This window comes from Pinus tabuliformis, chromosome 1_2 (genome assembly GCF_031772625.1).
Source record: "Pinus tabuliformis cultivar Carrire ecotype Pingquan chromosome 1_2, CPIR1, whole genome shotgun sequence".
Classification (NCBI taxonomy): domain Eukaryota; kingdom Viridiplantae; phylum Streptophyta; class Pinopsida; order Pinales; family Pinaceae; genus Pinus; species Pinus tabuliformis.
The window spans coordinates 1,321,573,846-1,321,600,891 of NC_142298.1; positions in this window are offsets into that span (position 1 = coordinate 1,321,573,846).

Below are 27,046 nucleotides of genomic sequence, written 5' to 3' on the forward strand. Positions count from 1 at the left end.
GCTGTTCAACTTTCAGCGTTGAAGGACATTTCTAGACATTCTCTGTATTGCTTCAACTCCGGTAACAACCTTAATCTCCTTTCTGAGTTTTTGCTTCATTTCTATTTCATCCATGGACCATGATAGAAAATCCTCTTCCATCAATTGTACATTAGCCACTCAGCAACTATAGAGTCTTACTTGAAAGCAGAAAGTGTTTTTCATATATTTAACATTATGTATATTATAGAAGTAAAAGATCAGTCTTTTGTCATATTGTTCAAGTTCCTTTGGAGACAATGCTTAATAGTAAGTGGGTATTATGGTAAACATTTTTATTTGCTGGGGCACCCACATTTGCCTAGGATTTTATAACATAAGAAAACCTTTAAATCCTTGCAAAACCTTCCTCGCGAGGATTAGATTGTGTGGATTATGTTGGGTTTTCTTCTCGCAAAGACTATTAATTTGCATAGCACTGTGCAGCTTGTGTTGGTTACTCACACAACAATATTAAATACAGATACTTTGCCTTGGCCTACTCTGTTTTGTCACTGGGCAATCCAACTTTCAGCATTGAGGGACATTTCTAGGCGTTTTCTGTATTGCTTCATCTCCGGTAACAACCTTAATCTCCTTTCCGATTTTTTGCTTCATTTCTATTTCATCCATGGGCCATGATACAAAATCCTCTTCCATCAATTGTACATTAGCCACTCAGCAACTAAAGAGTCTTATAAATTTCATTCAAAATTATTTTCCGATTGAAATGATTCAGTTATATATATGCTTTCTTGATAATTTAAACTTTATTCCTTTGTGTTAAACTAATGCAAAGTGGTGCCATCGTGGCTGTCTTGTTTTTAGTGAACAGACTCTAGAAAATCTTAGATACAAACTTCAATACCTTTGCTTATGTCTGTCTGAATTCTGGACTAGTCATATCTCTGTATTGATATTATATTCCACTTGGCATTTTTTTTGTCATCCACACATTAAGAAAGCGGAAAACAAATACATGCATGTACATTTACATTTAGAATGCATGCGGAAATTTATTTAGTACTTTGCGTGTGCTCTCTGCTCTATGTTCAAACAGTTTCGCTTCTCTTTCCTTAGTAGCTAGGATTTTCACTGCAAAAAAGAAAGTAAACGATTGTTTATCATCTTAGATTGCATATTTAGGAATTGCATATGTACATCACGCGATCAACCTTAAAGGCAAACTTCTTAAGAAAGATCAACTGTAAAATACATTTCAATAAACATAAAAATGCTTTGGAACCTAACGCACATCATTTAGAAGTCTAGGCTAGAGACGTGTTCCGGCGTCGTAAAGCCTGGTAACTATCACTTTCATCGTAGGTTGGGTGATTCCTTCTCTTTGAAATGACAAGTGCCAGTACGGACTTGTGCTCCCACATACCGTCGAGTATATATTGGGAGACCACAGTAGGCTATATCCTTTATCCTTAGGAAGCTGTGTCTGCCGCCCTATCGATCGCAATGCACTGAACACAACATTCGAGAAGATTGACTGTCGTACCATAAAAAGTATTCTGCAGTTTTGTGATTGGTTTGGTAATCCCCCTGTCTAGATATCCAGAGTAGTCACTTTCGTTCCTTTTCGGACTCCTTAAAAGAAAAGGACCATTTGAGCACTTGTCACTTCAGGCTCGTTAAAAATCGAAGGCGAATAGAGTCATCTTTAGCTTTTTCTCGACTCTTAAAAAATGAAAAAGCAAATTGTGTCAAAGTGTCATAAAATTTATTTAAATCAGAATAACCTCACTATTCCCTCGTTGGTCTTAGGGTAGGAAAATGGAGTCCACCAATCAAGGATTTCCCCATGGAGGAATCCTGCTCCCTTTTCCTCTAGGGGAGATGTTGGTGCACCTCATATGGCTACATTGACCCTTCCAGGGCTTGCAATTGGCCTGCCAATATGCTTTTTCTCGACCTCTGTCGTTCAAAACACCGTGATTCTTGAGCAATCAACTCAGCAACCAGATGATACTAGAGTTGCCCAAATCGAAGGCGACTAGAATCGTCTTTAGCTTTTTCTCGTCTCTTAAAAATTGAAAAAGCAAGTTGTGTCAAAGTGTCATACAATTTATTCAAATCGGAATAACATCACTGCTCCCTCGTTGGTCTCAGTTTGACAAAATGGAGTCCACCAATCAAGGATTTCCCCTTGGGGGAATCCTACTCCCTTTTCCTCTAGGGGAGATGTTGGTGTACCTCATATGGCTACATTGTCCCTTCCAGGGCTTGCACTTCGCCTGTTGGTATGGCTTTTCTCGACCTCTGTCGTTCAAAACACCATGATTTTTGGGCAATCAAATCAGCAACCAGATGATACTAGAGTTACCCCCAAACCTTCTATTTCATTTGTTTCTCCCTCTCCTTCCTCCGCGCTTCGTGGAAGTATGCTTAAAAAAAAATGAACGTATAAAAGTTGTTGTAATAAATATATTTCTTCATTATGTTTACAAGCTTAGATGCCCACTCATTTAGAAAAAAACTGAACATGCTTCTTTCAACATTTTTGTGTTTTGTTTTGTACCAGAAAATGACATCAAACCTCACTGAAAATGCAATTTCCTCAATGTTATCTGGATCAACTCATATTCAACCATACCTACAAATTGCTGAACTTGAGCCAATACAATCAATGCAAAATTCAACTCCACGATATCGTACTGCAATTTCAGACGGAACACATAAGAAACACATCATGCTTCCAAAAGATTTCAATGATCTCGTAGCAACAGGCTTGCTACAAAAGGGTTCTATTATAAATGTTAAAATTTGGACTACCTCAGCTATTGGTCCTTCAACGTAAGTTTGTTATAAATTTCTTATTTCAAATTTAACATTTTTTTACTTATAACACAACCGCTTCTAACAGTTATTCCTTTGACTCTCATTTGTCGTGTAGGTCTATAAAGCTAATAGACTTTGAAATATCTACTTCATTTGCACCCTTAATTGGCAATCCAAAAACTATGAGTATCCCCATCACATCTGATGAAAACTCTCCATCCTCATCAGATCCACATCCTCCATCAAAAAGGCACTGCCCTCTTCCAACTACTCCAACCCCATCCGTTCAACCGGTTCAAATTCCCATCAAATCGTTAAACCCTTACCACTCAAACTGGTGCATAAAAGGATATGTCCAAAGGAAAACAACTCTTTGACAGTTTCAGAATCAATACGGACCCGGTAAAGTGTTTGGTTTTGACCTGTTCGATACAGAGGGTGGAGAAATACATATTACATGTTTCAACAATGTCATAGATTATTTTTTCGACAAAATCCAAAATGGAAATGTCTACATTGTTTCTAAAGGGAATGTGAAAATGGCTAATAAGCAATACAACCACTTGAACAATGACTAGGAAATTTTGTTGAATGCAACATCTACCATAGAACATGTTGCCAGTGAAAAAAAACATAATCCAACAGTGCAATTCAGTATAAAATCAATTGATGATATCAGAAAAACAAACGTCAACTCCATTGTTGATATTCTTGGTGTTGTCACAGACATTTCCAGTGTATGCACTATACGTAGAAAAGATGGCTCTGAAGTCAATAAACAAACAGTACAGCTTCGAGACATGTCAGGGTATAGCATAGATGCAATCTTTTGGGGAGATAATTTTAATGCCGTTTCACAGGAAATCTCCTCCCTATGTGCTACAGGAAATAACCCCATCATTGCAATCAAATCTGCACGTGTTGGAGAATTTAATGGAAAAAATATCGGCACTACAACGAGATCCATTGTTCTTGTAGATCCTGACATTGAAGAGGCCCATGCGCTAAAGTCGTGGTTTAAAAAAGAAGGCTCGACTGCTGCTTCTACATCTTTGACAACAAGATCTCCTTTTTGCCACCAACAAAAAAAAATAACAATTGCTGACATTTACAGTATGGATTCCTTAGAGAAACCAACATTTTTCCAATTAAAGGGCACAATAACAAAAATTGGTATGGATAGTTTTTACTACATTTCTTGCCCGTCGATTGTTGGTGGGAAAAAATGCATGAAAAAACTTATTCCACAAAATACAGGGGTGTGGTTCTGTCCAAAATGCAACGCTGAAGTAAGCGACTGTGATTACAGATACTTATTGAAAATCGACATACAAGATCACACTGGTTAATTGGCTTCAACTGTTGCTTTCGAAGACGCGGGCTCTACAATTCTTGGAAATAATGCCAAAAGACTTCTATCTATTATCTTCAGATCCAGAACTAATCAAGGAAATTGTCTCTAGAGCTCTATGGACAGATCATATCTTCACACTATCGGTGAAGACAGAAACTTTTAAAGAATTCCCACGATTGAAATGCGTTATCATAAAAGAAGAAAAACTGCATTTCATGACAAAATGCAAAAACATCCTTCGAGAAATTCAGAGCATCTCGACATTGTAGATAAATATTGCAGAATGTGTTCCTTGTTTTTTGGCAATTACTATTGTCCAATTTTATAAATACAACTTTACAAGATATATTGTTGCATGTCTTCTTATGAAATTTTCTTATATACCATTGAAATAAATATTTGTTCTCCATTGTATCTAGCATTATGTTAGTAGACAAAATCACATTTTTTTTTCCTTTTATCAGCTTTACACATGAAACTACCTACATGTATGCAGAAAAAATACTAATACATTCTTTCAAAAACATTTCTCAAATAAAAAAATTCACATGGCACTGTTCAGAACTTAGATTTTTTTCCCCTTCTTTCGCTTTCGCTTGCATTTTTTACCCTTCTTTCGCTTTCATACAATAACATGGTTGTTGTCTCCAAATAACATTCTTCTTTTCCCCTCCCTTGCTTATAGGTACCATAAATTTTGCGAATGGCTTCTTCTTCTAATAATGAACGTGCTCGAAGATACTATGCAACAAATAAAGAACGAATAAATGCACGGCGCCGTGAGCTTTACCAAGAAAAAAAACATCATAGAATGTCAAAAACACAAAAAACAAAAGGGTGACCAACCTTCCTCGTCTGAAATGGCCCACCCTGAAAACAATCCTCCCTTGCAATTATCAGACTCTTTATCTTCTCAGCAAACCTCTCAAACAAATACATCCATGCCTCATTGCCCTAACCCCTCCTTTGCACATGCTTTCAGCAATGTTTATACTGATCAAGCACATCGAGATTTCCGTTCAAAGCTTGATAAACTTCCACCTAAATGCCCATGCTCCATTTGTCTTGAATCATATCCTGGAATACATATCCGCAATTCCAGCCACATGTATTGTTGCTCCAGATGCGCCTCTGAAACAAAGGGTCATCGCTTCTCATTATCAAACAACATGGACCCTGGCCCTCAACCAACTGCCCTTACGTCTCTTTCACAAATAGAAGAAATGCTCATTGCTAGGGTTAACCCTATACTGCAGGTAACACATGCACGTGGTGGCCAGTATAAATACAGTGGCCACACAATTTGTTTTCCTCAAGACATAACAAAAATCGCAAACATGTTGCCACGACGTGTTGAGCACTTGGACATCCTAATTGTCACGCGTCATAGTAATGACCACAAGGCTTATGATTTCATTGTCAGTAGACATCGCGTTCTCGCTGCATTGGAATACAAATTGGCTAATGACCCATACTATAAGAATGTTCGTATTGATTCCAACGCACTGGCATCCTTACCAGCAATCCCCACCGATGTCTCCTCCTCCCTTCACCATTCCAATACTACAGAAACCACTATTCGCCTTCCACTTGAACCACCCCATGAGCTCACCGAAGATTTCACAGACCCATCCGCTGGCCAAACATCATCGTTCGTACCCATCATACCCAATACAAATACAGAAATCCAAGAAATCCGCCATTATTTGCATGCTTACAACCACCAATCTGATACTACAATTGAGTGGCCAACAATTGGTTTATCGCCAGTCAATGAATACAACACAGAAGGTCTACTCTCTATGGCTTTCCCCGCCCTTTTCCCGACAGGCGCTGCAATGCCAAATCAGCCAAGAATGAAAGCAGTGCAGTTACATGAATATGCACTTCATCTCATACGTTACTACGATAACAGATTTGGAAGCCACCCACGCTTTCGTTATTACATATATAATCTCATGATGCGGCATCGCAGTCAAGCAACAGCGTCGATTTTTGTGAAAAAAAACATCACAGATAACTTTCCAATATCTATTCAAGATCTGAACATTCGATTAGAACAATTTCCAGATGAGCAATTGGCAGAGCAAGTCATGCGATTCGGTAGCTCTTTACGTGGAACAAGGTCATTTTGGCACAAAGCTAAAAATGAACTAATGGACATGATATCTCAACTCTGTTGCCCAACATTCTTCTTCACATTAAGTGCAGCTGATACAAAATGGCCTGATCTTCATGCAGTCATGCCCGGATGTCTTCCTACTGATATTGGAAAACAACAAAAGTGGAGAAATGATAACATTATCTCTAACCCACATTTAACATCACTATATATGCACCATAGATTCACAGCGTTTCGTGAGATTATCTTGGAGAAACACTTGAATACAAAAGATTACTGGTACAGGTACGCATTCTACCGCATTTTTTTTCCTCCAAGAACTCTAAACAACATTCCTCACCTATTGCAAAATTATCTTACAAAAACGCATACTTGTTAGGTATGAATGGAAACATAGGGGATCTGCGCACATCCATGGTTTCCTTTGGATAGAAAATGCACCTGATATGGAGAATCTCAACTGGGAAGACACAGAAGCAGTCGATATTGCAAGGCAGTTCTTCGACAAATATATTTCCGCTTGGAACCCTCGTGCTCCTTCGAATTCAAACCAACCAAATGCTTGGACAAATCCCGAAGACCCTTGCCTGTTGTCCACACCGCAAATCTTTAGAACCAATCCTTTCAGTGACTATGAACAGCTCGTCAATTGTGTTGAACGTCACACAAAATGCTTAGAAAGCACGTGCCTAAGAAAAAATGGATCCTCACTCCAATGTCGTTATAAAGCACCGTGGGAATTACATCCAAAATCGGCCTTATTCATTGATTCCAATGGCCAAAAAACATACACCCCTGCTCGGAACGACGATCGACTCAATAGCCATAACCCTACCATCCTATCTATTTGGCGTGCAAATGTTGACTGCCAACCAGTACTCTCCATACACGCTGTACAAAAATATATCGCCAAATATGCATCCAAAGCAGAAAAAAAATCTGAAAGCTTCCACGACATGCTACGTAGAATTGTCCTGGCTTCACCCATTGCTGACCCAGCAACATCCGCATTTCGAAAATTTCTTGCAGAAACCCTTGTTGATCGTGACATTGGAGCACAAGAAACCTGCCATATGCTGCAAAAATTACCGTTAACATTATGTAGTCGGCCATTCATTTCTTTAAATGTAAACCAAAAAATTCTTATGCGCCTTCCACAAACGGACACCACCTCCACTACATCCCCGCACTTCATAGATACATATATCCAGCGCCCTTCTACCCTAGAGTCCACATCACTAATAGAGTTGGCAAGATCCTGGTCATATGATCCTCGTCGCAAAACAAACAAATGGAAACAAAGGCCTACAAAAGCAATTGTTCGGGTCATACCACGTTACTCCTCCATACCATCCACAACAGAACCTTGCTACGCTGACTTTTGCAGGGTTGAACTTATGCTATACAAACCTTTTCGCCGTATCGTACAAGATATAGGAGATTCTGCTGCAGAATTCATCGCAAATTGGCAAACATTTCGCCCATTCTACAATCCTTGGCATCAACACCGCACACTATCTGATATTGAATCTGTCACAAATGATACCTCAACTATGAATGAAGCCAATCCAACAGACACCATGGAAATAAATGAATGGGAATTACTTTCCCAATTACACCCTACAAATGAGCTTCTCATAAACGACCTTGACATGCTTGGTCTTCGTGGCTTTGATGACACCCATAACTGGAATCATACCACTATCCCATTGGATCTACAAAATAATGCAATACAATTCATTGAGAATAGCCGCTCCATCCACCGCATTCTTCAAATACATCAACATACCCTGCCGACCCTTACTACATGATCTCCAATGCAAAGAAAAGCTCTAAATATTATTTTTAATCATTTTGCTAGGAAGGATTATTTACCCTCTCTCAGAATGATAATACAAGGCACTGCTGGTATGGGAAAATCCCTCCTTATTAATTGCATCAAAGATATGCTCATAGGCCTTGCAAGCCTGGAACCTTCACCGATCATGCTCCTCGCCCCTACAGGGGTTGCTGCCTTCAACATACAAGCATCGACAATCCATTCTGCTTTGCACCTTCCTATAAAGGATCTTATGCCGTTAGAAGGTAGTGCTCTTGCGAAATTCCAAGAAGAACTCAGGCATATAAGATACATACTAGTCGATGAAATGAGCTTCATTGGGCCAAAGCTTCTCAGCCATATTGATGAACGTCTTCGCGAGGCATTTCCCCACCAAAGAAACACTCCTTTCGGTGGTTGTTCCATAATATTGGTTGGTGATCTCGGTCAGCTACCACCCGTCAAAGACATACCTCTATATGCAGGGACGAGCCACGGAAGCGCATTGTGGAACACCTTCAACACAGTCATCACATTAGACACAATATTTCGTCAACAAGGCGACGACATCGCACAGGTTACTTTCAGGAACATTCTCCAGAACATTAGAGATGAAAATCCAACAATTGACGACTACAACGTACTCATGTCGTGCACAGATTCCTTTTTATCAGAAGAAGAAATATGTTCATTCCATGATTCCATGCATCTATTTCCAACAAATGCTCAAACAACGGTCCATAATAAGCAAATGATGAAATCTCTAAACACTCCTATCGCACGATCCATTGCTGAAGATGACAACACATATTCCAGTCTTTCCTCTGAAGATGAGTAACTTGAGCGAATTGTATTGCTATGCAATGGCGAAAAAGTTATGTTGACTTCCAACCTTTGGGTTTCAGCCGGTCTTGTTAATGGTTCCCTTGGAAAAATTGTAACCATCTTTTAGAAAGAATCAACTGCACCACCACAAATTCCAACATTTGTTGTCGTAGATTTCCCCAAGTACATTGGGCCTCCTTGGGATGAAAGAAACCCCACTCACTTGCCTATTCCAGCAGTAAAAAGAAATGGTTGTGCACAAATTCCACTGAAGATGGCTTGGGCTTTAACCATACATAAATCTCAAGGTATGACCCTTCCAAAAGCAACAATTGACATTGGAAAAACAGAACGTCAAGGTCTCACATTCACAGCTATTTCAAGAGTGCCTTCTCTACAAGATCTCCGGATTAACCTCGCATTCAGTTTCGATCGTTACAGTAAAATGAAGGACAACAAAAACATTGCTCGCAGAAAACACGCAGAAGAAATTCTCCGTTCAATGCCGCCTCCAGATAATCTGCTCCAACCCGTACTTTGACATCACCAAAAGGTTTCCTCCATTTATTTACCTCGTTCTATTTCATAACATACTTTTCATATCTTTCAACAACAACAAACTTTAATCAATATTAGTAAATAGGAAAATATTAGAATGTCTTTATATTATCTGTACATCTCATTCTAACCTTTTCTTTCTTTTGCAGCAGGCCACATGGGCTCAGAAATAACATACCTGCACAACTACATGTAGATTGGCAAGCAAAAAAAATGCATCTCCAGCTGTGCATTGACCTCCAATGGTGTTCAATATGCCGTTATTCACCATGCATCTTCCACTAACAATATATGGATCCCCATAGCAAAGGTAACTTCATTACCATTCATTCCAGATTCATTTTAACACAACTCACCTGCAGAGTATTACTAATATATTTCTGCAACTGATTTACATATTACTAATTCTAACAAAATATAAAATTTTCAGGTCCATTGCTGCTTCTTCAGGCCTTCGCTGCCTCCACCATGTTTTCGTACAACTTCAAATATGGAATGACAAGCACAATGTTCTTTAGACTATTATATTCCTTCTCGAACCTCTTTTGTTACAATTCACTGTTTGTATTTTCCATTTCAAACTTGAAAAAGGATGTTTCAAGATCAAATACCGTTTTCATTGTTTGTTTCCTCACAACTATTTGTGTTTTCCATTTCAATCTTTAAAAAGGATGTTACAACACACTTTGTATTTTCCATTTCAAACTTTAAAAAGGATGTTAGAATACACTATTTGTATTTTCCATTTCACGCTTAAAAAAGGATGTTTCAACATCAAATACCATTTTGATAGTTCATGTCCTCACAACTATTTGTGTTTCCCGTTTCAAACTTAAAAAGGGATTTTTCGAGATCAATGCCATTTTGATAGTTTATGTCCTCACAACCATTTCATTGTCAATGGGTTTTAACATATTTTGTTTACAAAATCAATTGACTTTAATGATTATAATACATGTTTTCAATATATCTTCATATTAATTTAATTTTCAATTTGAGTAATGGTTTCTTAAATAGCCCTTTCCAAATCAGTATGGTTGCCCGGTTGTTGTTCGCATATTAATTTAATTTCCCATTTGAATAATGATTTCTTAAATAGCCCTTTCCAAATCAATATGATTGCCCGGTTGTTGTTCTCATGGATTCATTCATTTATCTTCACCTTTAACTCCACAATTTTTTCCAACAACAAACAAAGGTCTCTAAACAGGTTCAATGCATATTTATGGCTGCTTGCATTCCATTTCAACGGTTTTAGGCATCGCTCCCTCAAATAAAAGCTCGAATTCATCGACCCTTGCTTCCAAAAAAGCCCGCAAAAGCCTATTCACGTTTCAATATTCTTCCACACACTATGCCTTACGGCGTTTCCTTTGCAACACTAGGTGCAAATGCTAGTATAGAAATTATTAAAAATAAATATGGCATTGACTGGGTGGAGTGGACGTATCAAAAGAGATTTATTGATAACTCGTGGATGATAGATCCTTAGGGCACATAGTGCAAGAAATATGGAACAATAATAAACACTAGCTAAGAATATAAACATATATATCTGAGTGTATACAGATGGTTGGTTACTGTTTGCTGGTACTTCTCTGAAAATTGACATTGACTGGTTGGACTGACTGTGTAGCAAGAAATTTATTGTTGGCTCTAGGTTGGTGGATTAGACTGCTGCAATATGTGGTGATGCCAGTGTACACAGCCGGTTGCGTACTCATGTTGGCCGAAGCTTCGGTGAATTAGTGAGGAATGGATATGGCATTGACTTGGTGGAGTGAAGGTATTCAAAGAAATTTATTGGTCGCTCTTTTCGTTTAATGGACTTCAATAATCGTGTTGCTACGGTACGTGGATATAGTCGACGACCGACTATATTCAATACAATTCTAGAAGCCATATCGTTTACATAAAGTTCCCAGTCCGGAGTGGGTGATTTGATTTTTGGAATTATATTCATCAATTTCCCAACTAGTTGCCCTTGTTGCTCGGCCGGCTCATTTTTTTTAGTGATGTGCTGTCCTTGAGTGTTGACTATTTTGAGTTGCAGTTTGCATGGATAAACTGTTATGGATAATCTATTTATTTTTTACTCCATTTTACTAAAATATCATCAGAAAATCTCTAAAAACATTAATATTTTTGAAATTTAATAATTATATTTAAAATTTCCCAAAAAAATTTGCCATTTTACAAAAATCTCACCCGAAAATATATTGCTTTTAGTGACAATTTACTTCGTGAAAATAAAATGCTTTCTAGAATACGCAGTTATTGTTTTCGGTGTGTTTAAGAGGATTGACAAGTTGACAGCTGTATGGACTGCATTTTTTTCGTGAACTTTAAATATTTAAGGGCGGGCATCGTGCGCAGAAGCAATTTTTTGTCAGCGTTTTAGGTTTGTGCACAAGTTTGTTTTCAAACTAGTAGTACCGTATTGGTTCATTATACTTGGAAGTTCAGAGGTGTGTTTTGAATTTAGAAGTACTGTAATGATTCATTGCACTCGTAGATTTAATCCTGGTGGCTGCTTGGTCCAGAGTTTTCATCAAAGCTTTATAAGTGCATGAAGTATGTTTGAGTTCTATAATTGTTTTGGAAACTGGTTTTCATTCAAATGATTTCTATTTTTTGGTTATCGTGTGCATTCAAATATGGTGAAGCAAGAGACACTCCTTTCTATAGAAATAGTGGCAAGAGTGGAGAGAGCTATTGCCTGAATTCTTAAATTCTGTAAATCTGAGACATGTCAAGCTAGGGTATCATTACCTAATTAGTAATGCTCTCTATTTATTGGCCATCCTTGTTCATTTGCAAATAATTAGTGCAGAAGTAAAAACCCTAGGGAAGAATGATTTATGGATATTATGGGAACATCCCATGTTTTGTTTAATTAGCATTATATCCATATGTGGCTTATAGGTTTTATTCTTCTTGTTAGCTTGGTCTCCCATGTGAAGGTCTATTTATGTGGTAGATTTTGTGATCCAAAATGGATCTAGGATAGACTTTTAAGTTTAAAAATCTTCTTCACAGAGGAAAATGAAAGTCAAAGGATGCTTTTGGAAATAGTCTCATTGCATGGATCTCTTCAATCTGAATCTAATGCAATTTGAATGGGCTAAAATGGACTTCGGATTAGGAAGTTATTGTAATAAGAAGTTTGCCCATTGTCCTTTGAAAAGGAGGCAAATTCTTATAAAAATGGGCTTAAGGCCTTATATGGAAAAATCGCATCGGAAGGGTTAAAAGGAGGACTTAGACCAAAGGTGGAAGGACTCCCCCGATAGCAATTTCCAACATATCGCATCAGAGGTAGGCCTTAGCGCGATATTGGGACACAGGCAGAGCCGATTGCGATATGCGATGATCAGCGTCGGCGATCGGTGATCAGAGGAGATAGTGCTAAGGGCCATGCGATGTGCAACTTGTGATTGTGATGATTGGATTGGCGGATCAGCGTTGGCGTGTTCCATGGTATATGGAAAGAACCCCCAGGCCGTAGCAATAGCGATATGCAATGTGCGATATCAACCATCGGATCGAAAAAAGAATGGACGGTCCTGATTTGATTAGCGATCGGTGATCCCCGATACAAAGGGTCAATGCACATTGCGATATGCCGATAAAAGGCGGACCTGATGGGAATTATGGACGCAATTTCATAAATTTTCAAATCCGGAATTACGGGATTTTTATGTATTTCTCGTGTATTGGGTTGTTTTGGCCTATGCCATGCGATTGGTGATATGCGATAAGGAAACAAACCGGATAGGTTTATATATGTGGTTGTGTTCCAGTTGAAGTCCGATTTTTGTGCCCGATAATGTATTTCCATGTATTATCTCTGTGTATTGGAATTTTGTTCCGTTTTTGGGAATCTGCCTGAAGAAAGTCCGCCTGTGTATTTTCTTTGTAACGGCTCCCATTCTCCTTGCCATGCTATAAGTGGGCGTTTGTAATAAGAATACGTTATAGAACACACAAAGCTAGAGGGGCTAGACGAAGAGCCACAAGGAGCAGAAGAAGCCGCAGAGCCGCAGAGGAATGATGGTACAGAGAGGAACGGATTCTTCGGGAAAATGATCGGTCTTCCATGTTTTTGGAAGGTTGCTAATGTGTTATAACAACACAGATAACACAGAGAGCAAAGGAGCTGGGAGGCGCAGGCAGAGTAATGCGTAGAGGCAACCCAGAGAAGCCCATAGATGTTTGAACGCTGAGGAATCCAAAGGGAAAGCTCAGTATATGCCAAGAGGGCAGTCTGCGGAGTTGGGGTGACTCAGAAGCAGAGGAGTCGCTCGGAGGTCGAGCGAAACTAGAGAGCTCAATTAGCTGAGATTTGCTTGGAGGTCAAGCAAAACCAGAAGCTCGTGAGCGACAGAGCTAGAGCCAAGAGCCAGATCCAGAGCCAAAGCCAAGAGCCAGAGCCAGAGCCGAGAGCTAGAGCTAAGAGCCAGAGCTAGAGCCAGAGCCAAGAGCCAGAGCCAGAGCCAGAGTCAAGAGCTGAGAGCCAGAGCCAGAGCCAGAGCCGAGAGCCGAGAGCCAGAGAGCCAAATAGGTAGGGAGCAAGATGGCATTCGAAGCCCAAAGATGTTTGAACGCTGAGGAATCCAAAGGGAAAGCTCAGTATATGCCAGGAGGGAAATCTGCGGAGTCGGGGTGACTCATAAGCAAGGGAGTTGCTCGAAGGTCGAGCGAAACTAGAGAGCTCAATTGGCTGAGATTCGCTTGGAGGTCAAGCGAAACCAGAAGCTCGTGAGCAACAGAGCTAGAGCCAAGAGCCAAAGCCAGAGCCGAGAGCCAGCCAAGAGCTAGAGCCAGAGCCAGAGCCGAGAGCCAGAGCCAGAGTCGAGAGCTAGAGCTAGAGCCAGAGCCAAAGCCAGAGCTGAGAGCCGAGAGCCAGAGAGCCAAAAAGCCAGGGAGCAAGATGGCATTCGAAGCCCAATGGTTTAGTTGTAAACCATTGGAGTTGAGTCAAAGACTTGTAAAAGAATTCAGACCATAATCCCAAAGAGCCTAGTCGAGTTGACTAGAGCTCACGGAGACATAGCCCAAGAGGTTTGGGTGAACTCCATATTAAGCTTGCTATCTTATGGTTTGTTTACTTGCCACATCTTGTTGCTATGTGTATGATGTTTATTTGCTGCACTGTTTCACTATTATATGCTACATATCAATTTTAAGCATATAAACTTAAAGCAAATAAACAGTTTAAGGAAAACTAGAAGCATACACCTATTTCAAGCACTTTTAATTCCGCAATTAGTTAATCATAAGCATAGATCTTGGGAATATATAAGATTTGGAGTGGGAGAGGTTCTTGTAAGCTTGATAAGAAGCCTTTAGTGCCCCATTTCAGATCATTTTGGCTGTTAATTAGCATTCTATCCATATCTCAGCTTATAGGTTTTATTTTTTTGTTTGGTTTTATTCTATCGTATTAAGCCCTTTGAGGAATTTGGGGTAACCAAAGGTTATTTCATGGAACACTCTAAGAAATTTGGCCTATTTGATGATGAAATCCTGAGGTTTCAGAATAAAATATTAGAGAAATCTAGGCTGGGAGAATGCACGTACTAGTTATTTTGGTTTCCCCACCTCACCTTACAATCAAAGAATCTTTTGCAGAAGCAAAGATGGTGATGTTTGCAACTCTAGATGAGGTGTTTTAGAAATGTAAAATCAGGCCAAAAGAAATTGATATCATAGTAGTGAATTGCACTTTAACACATATTTCATTAAATTTGGAATTAAATAGTGGATCTAGAATTTCAAAAGAACCAAAAAACACAATTCTAGTGATGTCCTTGTAATAAAATATTTCCAGGTTTAATGAAATATGTGTTCTTTGTTTAATTCAACTCTATCTTGTTCTATCATGATTGTGAACCATTACAAGATCAGAGAAAATATTCTGAGCTTCAACCTTAGGGGAATGGGCTGCAATGCAGGAACTAGAGTGGTGGATCTAACCAAAGACGAGTTGAAATTGCATGGGAGTTCATATGCACTAGTTGTGAGCACTGCAAACATTACATTAAATTAGTATCATGGCACCAAGAGATTAATGCTCTTACCCAATTGCTTGGGGGGTGTAATCATTCTTCTATCCAACAAGAGGAAAGACAAAGAAGGGAAAAATACGAGTTGTTACACATGGTTAGAACTCATACAGGATCAGGACAAAAGTTACAAGTGTGTTTTCCAAGAGGAGGATGGTGACCAAAAAAGGGCCTCACCATAACCAAAGAACTCATGGAAGTTGCAAGTGATGCACTCAAAGCGAATATAACTAGCACAACCACATTAATAAATGTGGTTGATAAACGCCAATAGGCATATATCAACCACATTTATAAAGACACATCAATATACAATATTGTATATGAATTTTACTATACACAATGTATACCAATGTATTGAAATGTACATGAATGTACTTAACAATATATACACTAATGTGTATATTAATGTACTTAAGTACATATACATTACTATTATGCACACAAATGTATATTAATGTATAGATGTATAGTAACATTTACACTCGACAACAACAATGATTAAAAGACATTGATGTATAGTAATGTTTACACATGACAACAACAATGACAAGGTATATTAACACATTACCAAATGCACAATAAATTTATCAATGTCATTAATATAGGGTTTTAAAGTAGGGTTTAACATTATTCCCTCGAGTTTATAATTCCTTGGGGTTTTAATACTAAAAACCCAACGAATTATAATACAAAGGGAAATATAAACCATAGGGGTTTGTGAATGTCTAGCATTATAAACCCAAGGGACAAGGGGTTTATAGCATTATAAACCAAAGTGAATAATAATAAACCCAAGGGACAAAGATTATAAACCAAAGGTATATAAACCCCAAGATAAATATTATAAACCCTTAAATGAACATGTAAACCCTTAAATATTCGCACAATCTTTCATAGAATAACAAATGTTGGATTTATAATACCTTGGGATTAATAATAACCTTGTAGGTTTACAATATCAATCCCTTCACTAACCACTATTATTATTAATAAATATTATTAACCCAAGTGATTAATTCTACAACCCATATGTTTTTTGAACCCAAGGAATTAATATTATAAAACCAAGCTATATAAACCCTTCGATAAATATTATAAACCCAAAAAAATAATAAACCCAAGGATCAAAACCAAAAGCCCAAGGGATTATAAACCCAAGCGAATAATACTAAACCCAATGGATAAATGTTCAAAACCCAAGACATAAATATTAGAAACCTTAACTAAACTGGTTTGACCAAAGTTCACCACAGTAGATTTTGGACTACATAAGCCTTTTTACAATGCAAAGGTGGGCTATGGTTGACTACCTTGGGGACAAGCTTTGTCACAATGCGACATCAGACAATGGTTGATTTTGCTATTGAGACAATCTTTGTCATTATGCGACATTGAACCATGGTTAACCATGGTTGAGAATGTCAAGTTGTACAAAGAGACAATCCTTCTCACAATAACAAAAGTTGGGTTTATAATCCTTTGGCATTTTAATACTAAAAACCCAAGGAATTATAAACCCAAGGGATTATAATCGAAAGGGAAATATAAACCCAAGGGGTTGATAAAAACCCTTTTGCTTTACAATATCAATCCATTGGGTTAGTAATTATGTAGTAAAGATATTACTACTATAGCATTATAAACCGAAGCGAATAATGATAAAACCGAGGGACAAATATTATAAACCCAAGGTATATAAACCCCGAGATAAATACTATAAACCCTTAAATGAACATGTAAACCCTTAAATATTCACACAATCCTTCACAGAATAAAAAAATGTTGGATTTATAAAAACTGGCCTTGACAAGATATCTCGGGAGAGCTTGAGTAATTTACTACTATGGCGGCCACATTTGCAGCTTCACCAGTATCGAAGCCTTCCGAAAATGGCAACATTCTTTCAAACCCGTTCAAAGCCCCTGCAAAGTCCTTTAGGAGTTCCGAATCTTTGGTTGCCTCCCGCGTTTCGATCCCGCAACGTAGGGGCGAGATTATCCGGAAATTTTCTGTGCAGTGCCGGCAAGGGGTGTCGTCTAGGACATTCCAGCACTGCTTCAGTAAGAACAGGGACGGGTTCATGTACTGCGAGGGCGTGCGATTGCAGGATGTCATTGATACGATGGAGAGGAGACCCTTTTATCTCTACAGCAAACAGGGTTTGGATTTCATTATTGGCTATGCTGTAAAAGCGAACAATAACCTCAAGATTTTACAGCATTTGAGGAGCCTTGGCTCTGGAGCAGTCCTTGTCAGTGGGAACGAGTTGAGAGTGGCTCTCAATGCGGGCTTCGATCCTAGCAGGAGCTTGGCCGCCCAGTACCAGCGTCGGCTACCCTGTGCTGACGGAACCAAAGAGGATGCAGGACATATGTTTGACAAAACGCCCCTTCGAGATTCTACCCCAAACAAGGGCTTGTTCTCTGTTTCAGCTCAAACGACAAGCGCTGGAAAGGGTTTCGGTAGCCAGCAGAGAACAGAATTTTCAGAACCATTCCAGATTCTGATTGCACTCATCTCCGGCAAGTCAATGCTGCATTGGGTGCGATCTTCAGACCTGGTGCAGGACATCAAGCTACTCCTGGAAAAAAAGACGGGGATTCCATCAATTTATCAGCGTCTCCTTTATGCAGGTAAACAATTGGAAGATACCTGCCCCCTGTCCTGCTATAATATTCAAAGAAATGCCTCCATTACCCTGTCCATGCGTCTGCGAGGGGGTGCTGTTGGACAGTCCTCTTCAGCTGCAGCCTTTTCCTATAAAGATGCAGTCCATTCTCAGAAGCCCAAGGAAAGAGCTCCTCCTGCTCAAGCTCCCAAACCCTTCATAGTGGACAAGTCGGATGATATTCCTTCCATTGAATTAGCACATCCCTTGTTGGATAAGCATCACCAGATGTATGCAGAGTATGGCATCATCTGCAGGTTCAATGGTCTTTGGCCCAATACAGCAGATCTGTACCAATGGATTCATGCAAATTGGACCAACAATTGCAGGGTTTTTTTCTGCTCTAAAGGCTTCTTTATAACAGTGTTTGTTGACAGTGATGATTACCAAAGAGTCTTAACTAAAGGCCCTTGGTTTTGGAATTCTGCGGGTCTGTTCCTCACTCCGTGGTTCCCAGAGTTTGATCCTTCCACAGCAGTCATCACCAAACTCCCGATCTGGGTTAGACTCCCTAACCTTCCGGCGCATTTATGGAGCTATGTTGTATTTGAAGCCATCGGCAACTCCTTAGGTCGTTTCCTTGAAACAGATACCTCAAGAGGGCTTAAAGGAATTTATACCTACGCCAGAATCTGTGCAGAAATAGACATAAGCAAAGGACTTCCTGATCAGATCATTCTCAAAATAGGTGATTTCCATTGGTCTCAACCCCTGGATTTTGAGAATACAACATTTCGATGCCAAAATTGTCATCTCATAGGGCACCTTCAAAGTTCGTGTCCCTCAATGCCCTTCCAAAAAAAGAAAGCCAAAGCCAAGCCAAAATCTAAAAGCTGGAAACCTCATGATCCTCCTCCATTGAACGCTATTTCCAGCTCAGATGAAGAGGACGTGGAGGAAGATGTGGAAGTCGTAGAAGAAATGTCAGAACAGGTTTCTCCCCCAGTGCGTCTCGAGGAAGCATCAGTCCCTCCCATCTCTCAGAAACGAACTCATGAGTCATCTCCTTCGGAGTCAGACAAGGAGCTATCGTCTCCAGTCCAACACAGTTTACAAATTGTTCTGGACCAACAAGGTCCAAATGGTTGGGTCAAAGTCGGCAAAAAGAAAGGGAAAAAAAGTCGACCAAGTGATTCCACCCTCGGTGGGTAGTTTCTTTGGCTTGGACCGGACTCCCTTCTTCTTCTGGTTCTGTTTGTTCAGCTCTGCTTTAGTCTCTTCTTCTCTTGGGAGCCGAGGTGGATATTTATCCTTTCCGGCTGCCCTTTCAGTCTTGTGGTTCTTGCCACCCTGCGTGGTGGGCAGTCTTCTCTTTCTTGCTCCCTGTAGTCCAGTTGGATATCTTTTTGTCTTTTGGAAGTATAGGTGCCTCAGCTCTGTTTTCCCTTCGGGGCAGACTGAGGCCCTAAGCTATGTACTTTTATAAATGTTTGTAGATAATAGAATTAACGCAGTTTACAAAAAAAAAAAAAATGTTGGCTTTATAATACAATGGGGTTAATAAACACAAGGGGTTAATAATAACCCCATAGATTTACAATATCAATCCCTTATGTTACCACTATTACTATTAATAAACATTATTAACCCAAGTGAATAATTCTACAACCCATACATTTTGTGTACCCAATGAATTAATATTATAAAACCAAGATACATAAACCCTTGGATAAATATTATAAACCCAAAGAAATAATAAACCCAAGGGATCAAAACCAAAAACCCAAGGGATTATAAACCCAAGTGAATAATACTAAACCCAATGGTAAATATTATGAAACTAAGACATAAATATTAAAACCCTTAAATAAACATGTTTGACCAGAGTTCACCACAGCAGATTTTGGACTACAAAAGCCTTTTTACAATGCAAAAATGGGCTATGGTTGACTACAGTTGACTAGCTTTGGGACAAGCTTTGTCACAATGCGACATCAGACAATGGTTGACCATGGTTGATTTTGCTATTGAGACAGTCTTTGTCATTAAGAGACATTGAACCATGGTTGAGAATGTTGTACAAAGAGACCATCCTTCTCACAATAACAAAAGTTGGGTTTATTATCCTTTGGCATTTTAATATTATAAACCCAAGGGATTATAATCGAAAGGGAAATATAAACCCAAGAGGTTGATAAAAACCCCTAGGCTTTACAATATCAATCCATTGGGTTAATAAATATGTAGTAAAGATATTACTACTATTAATAATAAATATTATTATTTTAAACCCAAGCGATTAAACCTGTGCTTATTGTAAATCCAAGGGAATAATATTAAACCCAATGAATTAGTGTTATAAAACCAAGGTATATAAAGGCTTGAATAAATATTATAACCCGAAAGAAATAATGAACCCAAGGAATCATATTAAATATTGAAGGGATTATAAACCAAAGCGAATAAAGTGAAGCAATTACATTGGTCAACCCAACTAAAATTAAAGGCATTAAATGCCATCATTTAACGAATATTACAGATGGCATGATATTCATTAAATTCAAGTGTTTAATGTCTAACAAGTTTGATGGCATGAAAAAAATTGTAATTAGTATGTTTTATAATATGTCCTATAAAAGGTTTATTTTAATATATATATAGATATATATATATATATATATATATATATATATATATATATATATATATATATATATATATATATATATATATATATATATATGTCATTTTTAAATATTTACCTTAAAGTTTACGCCGACATAATAAAAAATCATTTTATGTTGCAAGAGGAGTACATTGCATTGACTTTGGTTACAAATTAGGATAGAGAATATTTAAAGTACGAGCCAACATGTTTTACTACGAAACAACCCCCCCATCTATTAAGAATAATAGCTACGGTTAGAGTTATAAATGGGGACCCTTTTAAATTTTTAGGCTTAGGATAATAATACCTAACTCTAAGAAAATATCTAGCAAAACCTTGAAAAACGAACTAAGTATGAAATCCGCATCGCAAATCACAAATCACACTTTTTAGCATGAATATTTTAAAACACCTTCAAAAAATGTGATCTGTGATTAGGTCTCCTCATGCGATAACCTGATAAATAGCACCTTATCATTTCACAATCGCATTTCGCACTTCGCAGACTTCGCAACAAATTTATCCATGCCACTAGAATGTCCGTTAGCGATTTGCGAAATGCGATATTGCGATATTCGAGATCGCGTTTCACTTGATGTATCTGGTAGCACTATACTGTATCCTTTTAAAGATTGCGATGCACGATTAAGAGCAGTAAAACGCGTGAAATAATTACGTTTTAAATACCAAAAGAAACGAGTTGACAGGTTAATAAATATTTAGCGGCCCGAGGAAGGATAATCATTTTCCAGGTTATGGGTAGTTACAATCGAGTATCTCATTTCATGATCCAAAGTCATTTCAGAGAATCTTTCAGTCTTAATTAGATGATATCGTCTGCGCTGATATATCTTGTCTATTTCAAGCAAGCTACAAAAGACATGTCACTAAGAAAGGTGATGTAGAAACAAAGCAAACAAACCATTGTTGAATCTGAGTTTTAAAAGATGGCTCCTATCTTCATTGATACAGTTTGTGACGCTGACGGAGGCAGAATATCTTGGGAAGTTATTTACAATAGGCTGGAGGATGAGTGTCCTAAAATCACTGTTACGAGAGTAACAACTATATCACCAAGGCCTTCAGGACTTCAATGCAAAGATGCTTCCTGTTCTTTCCTTCATAGGATAGGAGCAAGTGCTAAAATCCTTCCATACATGGATATGATCAGGTGGGTGGTTGAAAACCTTATCAAGCTAATTTTGGGTTGGAGAGTGTTCGACAAAAAATTCAAATATGACAAATTGGGTATGTATCCTATAGCCTCTTTGGCAAACCCCTACAACTATGCAGCAGCCATGTTACGTAGATTGTATGGGCTACCCAATAATACTAAGATTTCAATAGAATGGATTCCTCTTATTGATGCCTGTGTTAATTCCCATATCATGAATTGGCCCTCCATCCTATCTGACAACCTAGCCACCACCATTATCGAATATTGACATAAGAAAACCTCCTCTTCAGATAACCTCCCTTTGTTCTATTTTAGTGCCTATATTAAGGATGCTATCTGTTTTTGCATGACATTTCCAACCATGGGTTGGAAATGGACCTTACAGGATCCCTACCCAATCCATCTCAGTCATAAACAAATATGGGAATCGCATTACATACCTCACTTCTATAAGATATTTCATGTTGTTGTGTTGCCCCTATATCAAATAATTTTCAATAAGAAAGCGCCTAGGTTTTCCCAAGAAGCCGGAGAAGACCTGCTTACTATTGGAAAATATTTCATTGAAGAATGGTTCACCTACATTATGGTTTTTGGTCGCACAATTGATCCACATGTCCTTCCTTTATATGTTTATAATAAATTATTAGCAAGAGATGTTGCCTATCAGACTGTGGGAAGGGGCCTCACTAAAATTCTCAAAGACGGCAAGAATCCATTATGGCCCACTTTCCCTGTTAAATGCGGTTCTTTTGCTTTAGCAAATTTTGTTCATGCTACTAAGGAATCAGCACATATGGAAGCCCTCAGGCTTCATACATTGCCTAAGAGGAAATTTGATCCAAACAAAGTGGCATATAATGTCACTACTGGAGTAAAAATCAAACCATACAACCATGAAGATAATTATTTTGAGGATTTGTTACAATCGGCCATATCCTTTGAACAAGCGTTCGAATGGGAAAAGGCGAATCTGAAACCTGAATATTTTCAAAGATTTCAGGAATTCATAAATGAGAGGCTCCAGGTGATCCCAATGCATCTATTAAAGCCTGAGGATAAGTCTACACCAAGTGTCACTGTTGATAGTGGAGGTCCTAGCTCTCAAGTAGACTCTCAAGTAAACACTGAGAAGACACCAAACACAGGGAAACCCCAAGACACAGACAACATAGCTGAGTCTAGCAGGAAGTCAGCTGAGAAATCAGTGATGAGCACCCCGAATATAGAGATCAGTTCAGAGGCCAAAGGTAGTAGTTTGGAGCAGGAGTGGGATCAATTTAATTAGAAATTGCAAGGCACCCCCAAAGCCACAAATACCCAAGAAACAGAGGAATGTAAAACTCCTCTGCATGTTCATAAGGATACAGAGCCCAAGCCTATGGAGGAACAAGCGACAATGTCCCAACATACTGAAATCATCCCTACTCTGCCCACATCAAAAATTGTTCTTAAAGTAACTGAAATACCTCCACTTGATGTGTTCTATAGCCCTCTCCACAAGGTTGTAGTTAGCAGGCAGAGAAAAAGGAGAAGGGTATATACACCCCAATTCCCACCTGGAAATGAGCCGATGGACGTTGTTTGGAAGGACATTCCTTTCAATTTGGTCGCGAACTTGACTAGACTATCACAGTTCACAGGAGCATATGCATCGACCATTACAGACAAGGCTACTGAAGTCTCTTCTTTGCTAAGGGAAAAAGAGGAGAGGATTGCGCAGCTCAAGAGCTTGAGGCAAAGAAATCAAGTGAAAACAGGCAGGTGGCTGAGCAGCTCACACAATTGCAGCAAGACATGGAGGTCCTCAAAATAAGCCATGAAGCTGATATATCAGCCAAAAGCAAGCAACTCCAAGAAATGCAGCAATCCATGGAAAGATACAAGGATGTTACCACTACTGAGGAGTTTATTAAAGAGGCCCTAGAATTAAATTCCCTTTTGGTGAAATAGCAGGAGTATTTCTGCTAGAAGATGTCACACATTACTCCCTATCTGACTACTAGTGACCAGCTGATAGATAAGGCAATCGACCAGAGAACGAAGTTTAACGATTTAAACACTAGAATCTTTGAGTTTATCGAATGGCAGGAAAGAGAATATGGAAGGAAAGCCAATCTACCTGAGATTGAGGAAACTCATAATGACATTCTCTTCACAGATTGGGATGCGAGAATCAAACAGGTCGAGCTAGCAGTCACAAGGGTAGCCGGGGTATCAAAGAATATCATTAAGGCAGTGAATTACATCTTGTTCACCACCAATCTCATGAAATAAGGCAATACTAAAGAAATGCATGATTTAAATGCTCTGTATAAAGGCTGGCAAGAAAAGGTGGGGAGTCAAAGAGAAACAATTAAATAATGGCCAAAACCAACTGGGAGTCGTATTGGAAGTATCTTGTTAAGCCACAAAGCCATATTATGACTCTCAATTGTTCCCTTCGTACGACTCAACGAATGCTACCACCACTCACCGATGCGATCTTCACAGGACAAGTAAGGACACATTTCGAGGCACCTCCTCAAATTCAACTGATGATCGATATTTTCAATTTAAAGGACAAGCTGGGAGGCAACAAGTCATCCTATTAGTTCTGTTTATTTAGCCTTTGTTTATTTTTGGAGTTAGTTACCTAGTTAGGAGGAAGGTTGTTTGAAACCTCCTCAAATTTTGTATAATCTATTTTTTCACATTAGTTAGAATAGTATTTATACCCTTCTCATGCATTTAGAGAAGGGTCCAGAATTTTATCAAAAACATTTGCAAAGAATGCACTATTGTAAGTTTGTGAATGCTTTGGTGAAATTATGGAACATGATCGTTTCTTTTAGATATCATACTACTTTCCTTTGTTGATGCACTTTTGTATTCTTGGGAGACAATTTGATTTGAAGAAAGAAGTTGGTCTATGTCATTTGTCAAATGAGCAGGACTTCACACATATGGTACTATTATCTTGTATGGTTGATTCTATTTACATTTAATTAGTGGAAAAACTTTACTTTCATGAATTATATGTGAGATTAATTGTTTATGTTAAGCGTTAATTTCACTTTTGTATGATGCCTAGTTAGAATTGTGATTTTCATATATAACTCATCATATATGCGATATATTTTATAAATTCCTTTGACTAAATATTTAGTCAAAGGAATTATCTTTTACGTTATCATCTCTATTTAGTTGTGTTCAATCTTTATTATCACATGTTAAACATATATCTGTGTAGATTGCATACCACACAGGAATACCTGGGTTATATTAGAATAAGTTAGTTAGAGAAATTGCATCATAGAATAGGTCACTTAGATTATCATTATTCTATTGCAAACACTCATGAACCACCCACTCTCATCTTAAAACCCACACTGGAAACTAGTCCCATTATCCCTAGTCGGAGCCACCACTTTAAACGGAAAAGGAGTTGTCTTAAGGTCCAAACCGGGTGGTTATCCCCCATGTTTCGGCAGCAAAATTCTGAGGCCACAACATTTTGGTGCTAGAAGGAGGGAATTCAACTATGAATGGCATATAAACCTAAAGATCATTCAAAAATCATTCATAAGAGTCAAAACCCCTCCACCATTTCTACACCTTCTGAAACTCGTTCAGAATATCCTGATCAGACGTCTGAAGTTGTAGAAACATCCACCTTGTCTCCTGAAGTAGTAAGGAAACCACCCTCTCTATATTACACTCACGAGTCTCCCAAATTTCATTCTTTGATACGGAAATTAGAACATATATTGATTTCTGCCGACAAACCATAGAGACTCGAAGTTTCTGAAGAAAGTGTTACCTCCTTATTACAACAAACGGGTGTATTGACTAGACTGCAAAGTTAAAGACTTGGGGTCACCCCTTTTGAGTTCCCCATCCCTCCACGACATAGGAAAGTTACTTCATCAAGATCTGAATCAGATACCAGCAAGATCAAATCACCTTTCCATCCATTCACTTCCCCATCCACTTCTACTCAATCCACGACTTCTCACTTATCCACTTCTCCAATTAGTACTACAATTAATAGTACTAACCCAGTAGTAAGTTCTTTGCCATCTATACCTACTTCTGGACTGACCTTCCCATCTTCTCAGTTCCCAACTCAAGTTATGGTCAATCAACCTTGGACAAATCCTGGTGTTGTCCTAGTTTCAAATCCAAATGCACTCCTAGCAAACCCAGAAAAATGGTTGCCTAAGTATAATCCTGACGATGCTCTCCCGGCCGAAGAACATCTAAATAATTTTATGTTAGCCATGAATCTCAATGGAGTTGCACATGAAGGTGTTGTAATTAGAGTGTTTCCTTATAATTTCCAAGGATCTGCTGGGTCTTGGTATTTTTCCCTCCCAATGGGTTCAATTAGAGACTGGGATACTTTCAAGAAGTATTTCTTGCCAAATTTGGTGATGATAGGACCATAGCATCCTTGATCAATGATCTTTCTAATTTGAAAGCTTATCGAGATGAAAAGATCAAATATTTCAACTCCAGATTTAACAAATTGCTAAATAAAATCCCAGCTGCCTCTAAACCTGCTGTAGATGTACAAATAGAATGGTATATATCATCTCTTCCTTCTAATATTGTGAATTTTGTAGATAGAGCCAATAAGGCTACCCTTGTAGAAAACATGAAAGAAGCCCTGTCTGTAAAAAGAAGAATCATAGCTTTGAAAAAGAGATCACAAACAGACGATAGGAAGTCAAATAAAGTAACATTTAAGGATGAATCTAAGAAGAAAAATTCAAAGGACCCTTTCAATCTTGAAGGCCTTAAGAAAGTGTTAAAAACAATGTCTAATGAAATGGTCGAGATCAAGAAACAGGTCATAGAATCTTCTGCTCCCAAGAAACCTTTTCGATCATTCAAAAGGAAACCTTCTTCTGCATCACAACCCCCAAACACCATTTCAAATGTTGAGTCTGACCAAGAAGCAGAAGAAGATTCGCCAAACGAAGAGGAAGCTGAAACGGAAGAAGAAATTGAACTAAATGGGATGTGGGATTTCCTCCTCCCAACTGAAGAAGAAG